Below are 9,951 nucleotides of genomic sequence, written 5' to 3' on the forward strand. Positions count from 1 at the left end.
AGAATCAGTAAAAGAGGCTGACAGGAGAGGCAGGATGGAAGCATCTGGTACTAGCTGAAGCTTCAGTCTATAGGTAGAATTTTTTCTTCCTTTGGGAAACCTTAGTTCTTCTCTTATAACCTTTCAATTGATTAGATGAAGGCCACCAAGATTTTTGAGGTTGATCTGCTTTACAGAAAGTTAACTAATTGTAGATGTTAACTGTATCTACATTAACTGCCATAGAAAGTTAAAAATACTTTCACAGTATCACCAGATTAGTGTTTAAATAACACTCATTAACTATAACCCAGTTGACCAGTAAAATGGATCATCACAGCAGGAGTATTAGAGACAATCTATTTTTGCTTAACACAGATATCCCCCAAATGATCATTCTTTGCTTTGGGGATCCCTAGCATCTGGAGACTTTCTGAGAGCTGCATTGAAGTCTTTGCTACTTCCTATCCAACCTCTCCTCCTCCTATCATTTCACAGATCCTAAACTTACTTTATTAAGACTCTCTATTCTTTCTCTTGCTCCTTTCCCCTTGTCTTTCACAGTGATTTCCTCTAATAAGTATCTTGTTCTTGTAATTATGTCTTGTCTTGCAACTTCAACAAGAAACAAATTGACACAGTTGATACCAGGAATGGTTGGCGAAAGCAGCAGATAAGTAAGCTTTCATGACTGAGTAATTCATTGCTTAGCTGGTAAGGACACAATACCAATGACTTTATAGAGCATGAATAGTCCTTGGCAAATATTAGCAGCATACATGTTCACCTGTGTTGACCCAGAATAATGTACCAGTGGAAGTCAATCGCCTTGCAGATATAATGATTTAGACATTTGAGAGGTAAGGAAGGAAAAATGCATTAAAGGACAGTGGAGTTGGCTAATTATTACTAAGATGTATCAACAGATACAGTTGCAGAGGTATAATGAGAAACAAAGGGTGTTTAAAAACAAATGTTAAAATATTGAATTTATAAGAAAAGATTATTCAATATCTTTGTTTTTATATTTATTTATTTTTAAAAAGAGGCTCCTGATAATCAGTCCAACAGCAGCATTTCAATTCACTTGAATGAGAAAACTGTTCAATATCAAAAGAGCTTGAGAAGACAAGTACAATCTCAGAGGTTGGCCAATTACCATGCATGTTTCCTGGTTACTTTGTACAGTGTAGATTTGAAGTACAGTGTTGAAAATGTGACATTTGAAAAAACAAGTATGACTACCAGAAGAATAATTAGCTTACAAAGACTATTTATCTGGCTGAGACATTCTGATATCCTCAGCCTGAAAAGGATATGTTATTTATGTCAGGCTTCTTAGTGTGAGGGTTTTAGGCATACCTCCATAACTGCCATAGACTATCTCTTTGGCCACACAAAAATTTAAGGAGTAGATCTTCCACAATTCCCATGGCCTCTCTTCTGAGAGAAAAGTTCCAAGAAACAGGATACCTAATCTATTCTTTGAGTCCCCATTTTACCCATTCATTACAAGAATCTAAGTTCTGTGACATTCCCTATGGTGGGTCTGTCTCCTGATAAAATTCAGTTTATGACTTTTTAATTTTATGGTTTTTGCTTTTTTTAATGTCCCATGTAAGAAATCTTTGACTACCCCAAGTTTATAAATATCTATGTACTTTTTTCCCACAAGTTTTATGTTTACAGATTTTATGTTTAAGTTTCAGATTCATGTTAATTATTTTCATTTTGTGTGAGATAAGAGTTGTTGTTTATCTTTGTGTGTGTGAATACCAAACTAATATAGCACAATTTTCTCCCCTTCAGAGAATCTAATTAGAAAAATAAATTACAACTATCACTACTATTACTATTAAAGCAAGAACAACATTCTTCAGTACCTTATGCTTATAGTCAAAGAAAGCATCAGGGCAAGTTCTTTATATGGTTATCTCAATTTTAATTTTTGAAATCAGTATGTGAATGAGTTTGACTTTAAATATCATGCCTCTCTACTAGTAAGGATAGTAAGGATAGAATTCAGGTCTGTTGAATATCTGTTTATTGCTTTTCTACAACATCAGAGTAACTTTTTAATAGATTGTTTGAAAAATATTGGATAATAAATTAGAACATAACTCTAATTGGGAAAAGAAATATTCAATTGAGGACCATACCATTGTCTTCAAATAATTTTCTTGGGTTTTTTGCAATATATTACTAAATTTAAACATGATCAAAAAATGTGATTATTAAGTATATTCTTCTCTTTTATTGATAATCTGCATAATAATTTTAAGTCTTCTATCAATAGGTTTAGAAATAATATTTTAAATACATTACCAGAGGTTAAAATATAGTTAATAAAGTTTTGCTATAAATGCAAATTCCATAAACCTAAGTCAATAATTTTGATATATTCATTATATAAAATTCAGTGGCTACTTTTCCATATACCTCAGTCAATTGCCAGTATAAATTTATAACATTGTAATAACTGTTCAACTGAAATAGAGTATTAATTTCCAACATTTATAAATGTGACATTGTTAGTAATAAAACTGAATGTTAACTGTAAAATTAACTTCTTTCAGGCATGTACACTGCAGAATCACATGTTAAACCATTATTTATTCTTTTTATTAGCAATTAAGTTCAAATATTACCCCTATAACTATATTCCCCATGATGTAAACTAAACATCACTCATCAATTTTACTTCAAGAGAGTGCCTCACTGAGCAAGCAGGACACCAATTAAAATGACTTGCCATAGCTCATTATTACTAAAATTTGTTTAGTGATTTTCATTCTTTGAAAATGTTGTTTTATATTCTGTAGGCCAAAGTTGGTTCATTAAGTTATTTAGCTTTGACTTTGCAATAAAGCGCTCATGTATTACATTTTTACAGAGAATTATCTGGGTTAGGGAAATGCATTATGGCTCTAAGGAGATCAAGGTGGCTTCATTAGCTATCCTAATAAGATCAGTGATAGCTTTATGTAGAGAAAGTAGATACCTGCCTAACAAGCCATGATTGAAAATTTTCACATAGTCTTCTTGGTCTCAGCATTTGTTTCATTAGTTTTCATGATATGGTCATGGATTTACTTACCTAAAAATCTGTATCATTACAAGGTATCCATTGTTTAGATAACAAAAGCAAGGAAATATTCTTTAGAACTGTATTGGTTGTAATAGCTACTAGCCGCACATTCTAAATTAAATTTAAATTAATTAAATATAACTAAAATTCAGTTCTTCAGCTGTAGTGGCCATATTCAAGTGCTCAACATCCATATGTGGACATTAACTACCATATTGGACAATGCAGGTCATTTCTACCACAACAGAAAAATCCCTTGAATAGCACTTCTTTAAAGTATCTGGTTAATAATGTGGACCTTGATTAAGATTCAAGTAACATTTTATGAGAGCCTCAAATGTATCTAACATTATGTATACTGGGTAAATTCATAGATGGTATTCTTTAGTAAGTGTAACAATAATCCTTATTTATAAATATCATTCTCATTTTAGAGATTATCAAACTAAGGCTGTGTATGTTGCAAGAGGAAATAGCCAGCTGATTCATTCTCATTCACCTAAAGAGTGAAATATATTCAAGATTATCCTCAAAAAACAGCATAGGAACAACATAAATGATCTAGAGAGAGAGATTTGGGATAATTTATTCTTTAAATTGAAGCCACAAATATGTTTATGGCAGAAAAGAATGATGTAAGGGATATAATAAAAATAATCTGTCATAGAGGGGCCTATCCAGACTTGAATGACATCCTTTTTTGTCAACCATAATTAATATATTGAAAAAAATTGTTTACTAAGGTAAAAATTAAAACATTTAAATTTTTACATGCTAAGATAGCCTTAATATGATTATTTATAGAATGTGAAAAATGGCAACTACATAATTTTACTAGAGACTTATGTTCAACAAAACATTATTCATCAACTTGAAATAGTTTTACAGATGCTGATATAATAATACCAAGAAGTGCCTTCATATTCTGTTCAGCTCAATAAGTAGTGCTAATGCCAGAAGTGTGTACAAAATAAATGATAACAATATAAATTAAAGGTTCACTAAAACTTGAATATAAATACATGATGTGCAAAAAGTTTGAAACACAGAGTAGTTAGAACCTATTTTGTCTCTAATATAAATATAAATTACATTTTTGCAGATAATTACCTGGGTTAGGGAAATGCATTATGGCTATTAAAATGAATACATATGGTTTAACATGTGATTCTGCAGTGTACATGCCTGAAAGAAGTTAATTTTACAGTTAACATTCAGTTTTATTACTAACAATGTTGCATATATAAATGTTGGAAATTATTACCCTATTTCAGTTGAACAGTTATTACAATGTTATAAATTTATACTTCAATTGTAATTTATACATGTTTAAAATGATATGAATTGCACAATTGAAAATGTTTATAAACTTTATGCAAGAGGACAATATGGAAGTAATCACAAATTAAAGGGAGAGAGGCAAAAGTTTGAAAAATTCAATTAAAGTCCATGGGTTATATATTGGCAGCTTTCCTTTTATGTCATTTCCTAATTTCATCTTCAGATCTAGTGAAAAACCAATCAAAATAAAAACTCATTTTCTAGAGAATTCCAACATGGCGGCGGGCGCGGAGAGATCAAGTCTCTGACCTCTTCAGCTGTGCAAGCATAGGGAGTCGTAAACAGCCTAATTCTGTTTGCTCAGGATCACTAGGCAATGCTGAACTGACGTGGATCTGGGGCGAGCTGTTTGGGCCTCTCAGAACACACACTGAACCTGGATCGGCTGAATTCAAGCTCCCGTTCGCTTGCTTCCCGCAGACAAACAGCTGTGACTTAGCACTAATCCATCCGGCTGAAACAACTGGTCAGCCCTTCTGATCCTACGGAGGTAAATGCCAACCGAGCCTTCATAGGTAGTGGCCAGAGGTTTGAAACAGGGCTTGGGAGAGACAGTAAGGACCCACCCATTGCATTGGTCACCCAGCAAAGGGAAACGAACTGTCACCATTTGCAAGAGATACCACCATGGCAGACAACTGACGTCATCAGACTGCAGCGGAGGAGATAACTTCATTAAAACCTGCGGCTACAGGAGTAAACAGTAACTCAGCAGTCAAACAGAACAATAAGTAACACGAGCAGCTTCAAAAAGCAAGGAAGAAAAGGAGTACAAACAATGCAGGACAGCCTAAATATTCAGGAGGACTTAGAGTCATCAGAAAAATGGTCATATAAAGAACACAAGGAACACCTTAGACAGATGGAATGGAACCTTAAGGAGGATACGAGACAGCAAATTCAAGCAGTGCAAGAACACATTGAGAATGTATTACACAAACAGATAAAAGAAGAAGTTAAGCACCTATATCAGGAGATAGAGATTATAAAAAAGAATCAAACCATAATCTTAGAAATGAAGGAAACTATAAACCAAATTAAAAACTCAATTGAGAGTATCACTAACAGAGTGGAGCAAGTAGAAGCCAGAACGTCAGATAATGAAGACAAATTATTTCATCTTGAAAAGAGTCTAGCCAACTCAGAAAAGCTGGTAAAAAATCACGAGAAAAACATCCAAGAGTTATGGGATAACATAAAAAAGCCAAACTTACGAGTTATCGGGATAGAAGAAGGTACAGAGATTCAAACCAAGGGAATGAGTAACCTGCTGAATGAAATAATTACTGAAAACTTTCCAGAAATAAAAAAGGAAACAGATATACAAATTGAAGATGCATACAGGACACCGAGCACACAAAATCACAGTAGAACAACGCCAAAACACATTGTTATGAAGATATCCAATATACAGAACAAAGAGAAAATATTAAAAGCTACAAGAGAAAGGAGACAGGTTACATTCAGGGGTAAACCAATAAGGTTAACAACGGATTTTTCATCACAGACACTGAAAGCAAGAAGGTCATGGAACAATGTATTTCAAACACTGAAAGACAATGGATGCCAACCAAAAATTCTGTATCCAGCAAAATCAAGCTTCAGGTATGACAACGAAATAAAAATCTTTCATGATAAACAAAAGTTAAAAGAATTTGCAGCCAGAAAACCAGCATGCAAAGAATTTTGAGCAAAACACTACACGAGGAAGAAATGAAAAACAATAACCAAAACCATCAGAGGGAAGTGCCTTGGTAAAGACAGAGGGCGAGGGGAAAAATAATCGTGGAGAAACAAACTAAAATTTTTTTGAAAAAAAGGATAAATAATCAAACATGGATGAAAGTACAAACCATATATCAATAGTAACTCTGAATGTTAATGGCTTAAACTCTCCAATAAAGCGACATAGGCTGATATCATGGATTAAAAAAACAAATCCAACAATATGCTGCCTCCAGGAGACACATCTGATTGGAAAAGACATACACAGGCTGAAGGTGAAAGGATGGGAAAAAATATACCAAGCACACGGTCCTCGTAAGCAAGCAGGGGTGGCCATCCTCATATCGAATAAAATCGACTTCAAGACTAAGTTAATCAAAAGGGATAAAGAAGGACATTATATACTGTTAAAAGGAACCATTCACCAACAAGACATAACAATTATCAATATTTATGCACCAAATAATGGCGCTGCGACATTCATAAAACAAATTCTCCTCAAGTTCAAGAATCAAATAGACCACAACACAATAATTATGGGTGACTTTAACACACATCTCTCACCATTGGACAGATCCTCCAAACAAAAGTTGAATAAGGAAACTATAGAACTCAATACCACAATCAATAACCTAGACTTAACTGACATATATAGAATATATCAACCATCATCAAATGGATATACTTTTTTCTCAGCAGCACATGGATCCTTCTCAAAAATAGACCATATATTATGCCACAGGGCAACCCTCAGTAAATATAAAGGGGTGGAGATAATACCATGCATTTTATCTGATCATAATGGAATGAAACTGGAAATCAATGATAAAAGAAGGAAGGAAAAATCCTACATCACATGGAAAATGAACAATATGTTACTGAATGATCAATGGGTTACAGAAGACATAAAGGAGGAAATCAAAAAATTCTTAGAGATAAATGAAAATACAGACACAACATATCGGAATCTATGGGACACAATGAAAGCAGTTTTAAGAGGAAAATACATAGCCTGGTGGTCATTCCTCAAAAAAAGAAAAAACCAACAAATAAATGAGCTCACACTTATCTCAAAGCCCTAGAAAAGGAAGAACAAAACAACAGCAAATGTAGCAGAAGGCAAGAAATAATTAAAATCAGAGCGGAAATCAACAAAATTGAAACAAAAGAAACTATTGAAAAAATTAACAAAACTAAAAGTTGGTTCTTTGAAAAAATAAATAAGATCGACAGACCTTTAGCCATGCTAACAAAGAGAAGAAGAGAGAGAACTCAAATTACTAACATACGGGATGAAAAAGGCAATATCACAACAGATGCTACAGAAATACAGAAGACAATTAGAAATTATTTTGAAAACCTATATTCCAATAAAATAGAAGATAGTGAAGACATCGATAAATTTCTTAAGTCATATGATTTGCCCAGACTGAGTCAGGAGGATATACACAATTTGAACAGACCAATATCAATTGATGAAATTGAAGAAGCCATCAAAAGACTACCAACTAAGAAAAGCCCAGGACCGGATGGGTATACAGCGGAGTTTTACAAAACCTGTAAAGAAGAATTAATACCAATACTTTTCAAGTTATTTCAGGAAATAGAAAAAGAGGGAGCTCTTCCAAATTCATTCTATGAGGCCAACATCACACTGATTCCGAAACCAGACAAAGACACCTCAAAGAAAGAAAACTACAGACCAATATCTCTAATGAACCTAGATGCAAAAATCCTCAATAAAATTCTGGCGAATCGAATACAAAAACATCAAAAAAATTGTGCACCATGATCAAGTAGGATTCATCCCTGGTATGCAAGGCTGGTTCAATATACGGAAATCAATAAATGTTATTCACCACATCAATAGACTAAAAGATAAGAACCATATGATCATCTCAATAGACGCAGAGAAAGCATTCGACAAAGCACAGCATCCCTTTATGTTCAAAACACTTGAAAAACTAGGGATAACAGGAACGTACCTTGACATTGTAAAAGCTATCCATGCTAAGCCTCAGGCTAGCATCATTCTGAATGGACAAAAGTTGAAGGCATTCCCTCTAAAATCTGGAACAAGACAGGGATGCCCTCTATCACCACTTCTATTCAATATAGTTCTCGAAACACTGGCCAGAGCAATTAGACAGACGAAAGAAATTAAAGGCATAAAAATAGGAAAAGAAGAACTTAAATTATCACTATTTGCAGATGACATGATTCTATACTTAGAAGACCCAAAAGAGTCTACAAAGAAACTACTAGAACTAATAAATGAATTCAGCAAAGTGGCAGGATATAAAATCAACACACATAAATCAAAGGCATTTCTGTATATCAGCGACAAAACTTCTGAAACGGAAATGAGGAAAAACACTCCATTCACAATATCCTCCAAAAAAATAAAATACTCGGGAATCAACCTAACAAAAGAGGTGAAAGATTTATACAATGAAAACTACAGAACCCTAAAAAGAGAAGTAGAAGAAGATCTTAGAAGATGGAAAAATATACCCTGTTCATGGATAGGCAGAACTAACATTATCAAAATGGCGATATTACCAAAAGTTCTCTATAGGTTTAATGCAATGCCAATCAAAATCCCAATGGCATTTCGTGAAAAAATAGAAAAAGCAATCATGAAATTCATATGGAAAAATAAAAGACCCAGAATAGCAAAAGCAATTTTAAGCAGGAAGTGTGAATCAGGCGGTATAGCGATACCAGATTTCAAACTATATTACAGAGCAATAGTGACAAAAACAGCATGGTAGTGGTACCAAAACAGGCGAGTGGACCAATGGTATAGAATAGAGGACACAGAGACTAATCCACAAAGTTACAACTATCTTATATAAAGGAGCTAAAAGCATGCAATGGAGGAAGGATAGCATCTTCAACAAATGGTGTTGGGAAAACTGGAAATCCATATGCAAAAAAATGAAACTGAATCCCTTCCTCTCGCCATGCACAAAAGTTAACTCTAAATGGATCAAGGAGCTTGATATCAAATCAGAGACTCTGCGTCTGATAGAAGAAAAAGTTGGCTCCGATCTACATATTGTGGGCTCGGGCTCCAAATTCCTTAATAGGACACCCATAGCACAAGAGTTAATAACAAGAATCAACAAATGGGACTTACTCAAACTAAAAAGTTTCTTCTCAGCAAGAGAAACAATAAGAGAGGTAAATAGGGAGCCTACATCCTGGGAACAAATTTTTACTCCTCACACTTCAGATAGAGCCCTAATATCCAGAGTATACAAAGAACTCAAAAAATTAGACAATAAGATAACAAATAACCCAATCAACAAATGGGCCAAGGATCTGAACAGACACTTCTCAGAGGAGGACATACAATCAATCAACAAGTACATGAAAAAATGCTCACCATCTCTAGCAGTCAGAGAAATGCAAATCAAAAGCACCCTAAGATACCATCTCACTCCAGTAAGCTTGGCAGCCATTATGAAGTCAAACAACAACAAGTGCTGGCGAGGATGTGGAGAAAAGGGTACACTTGTACATTGCTGGTGGGACTGCAAATTGGTGCGGCCAATTTGGAAAGCAGTTTGGAGATTCCTGGGAAAGCTGGGAATGGAACCACCATTTGACCCTGCTATTGCCCTTCTCAGACTATTCCCTGAAGACCTTAAAAGAGCATGCTACAGGGATGCTGCCACATCGATGTTCATAGCAGCACAATTCACAATAGCTAGACTGTGGAACCAACCCAGATGCCCTTCAATGGACGAATGGATAAAAAAAATGTGGCATCTTTACACAATGGAGTACTATGCAGCAATAAAAAATGACAA

The sequence above is a fragment of the Ictidomys tridecemlineatus genome, chromosome X, assembly GCF_052094955.1.
Source record: "Ictidomys tridecemlineatus isolate mIctTri1 chromosome X, mIctTri1.hap1, whole genome shotgun sequence".
Lineage (NCBI taxonomy): Eukaryota > Metazoa > Chordata > Mammalia > Rodentia > Sciuridae > Ictidomys > Ictidomys tridecemlineatus.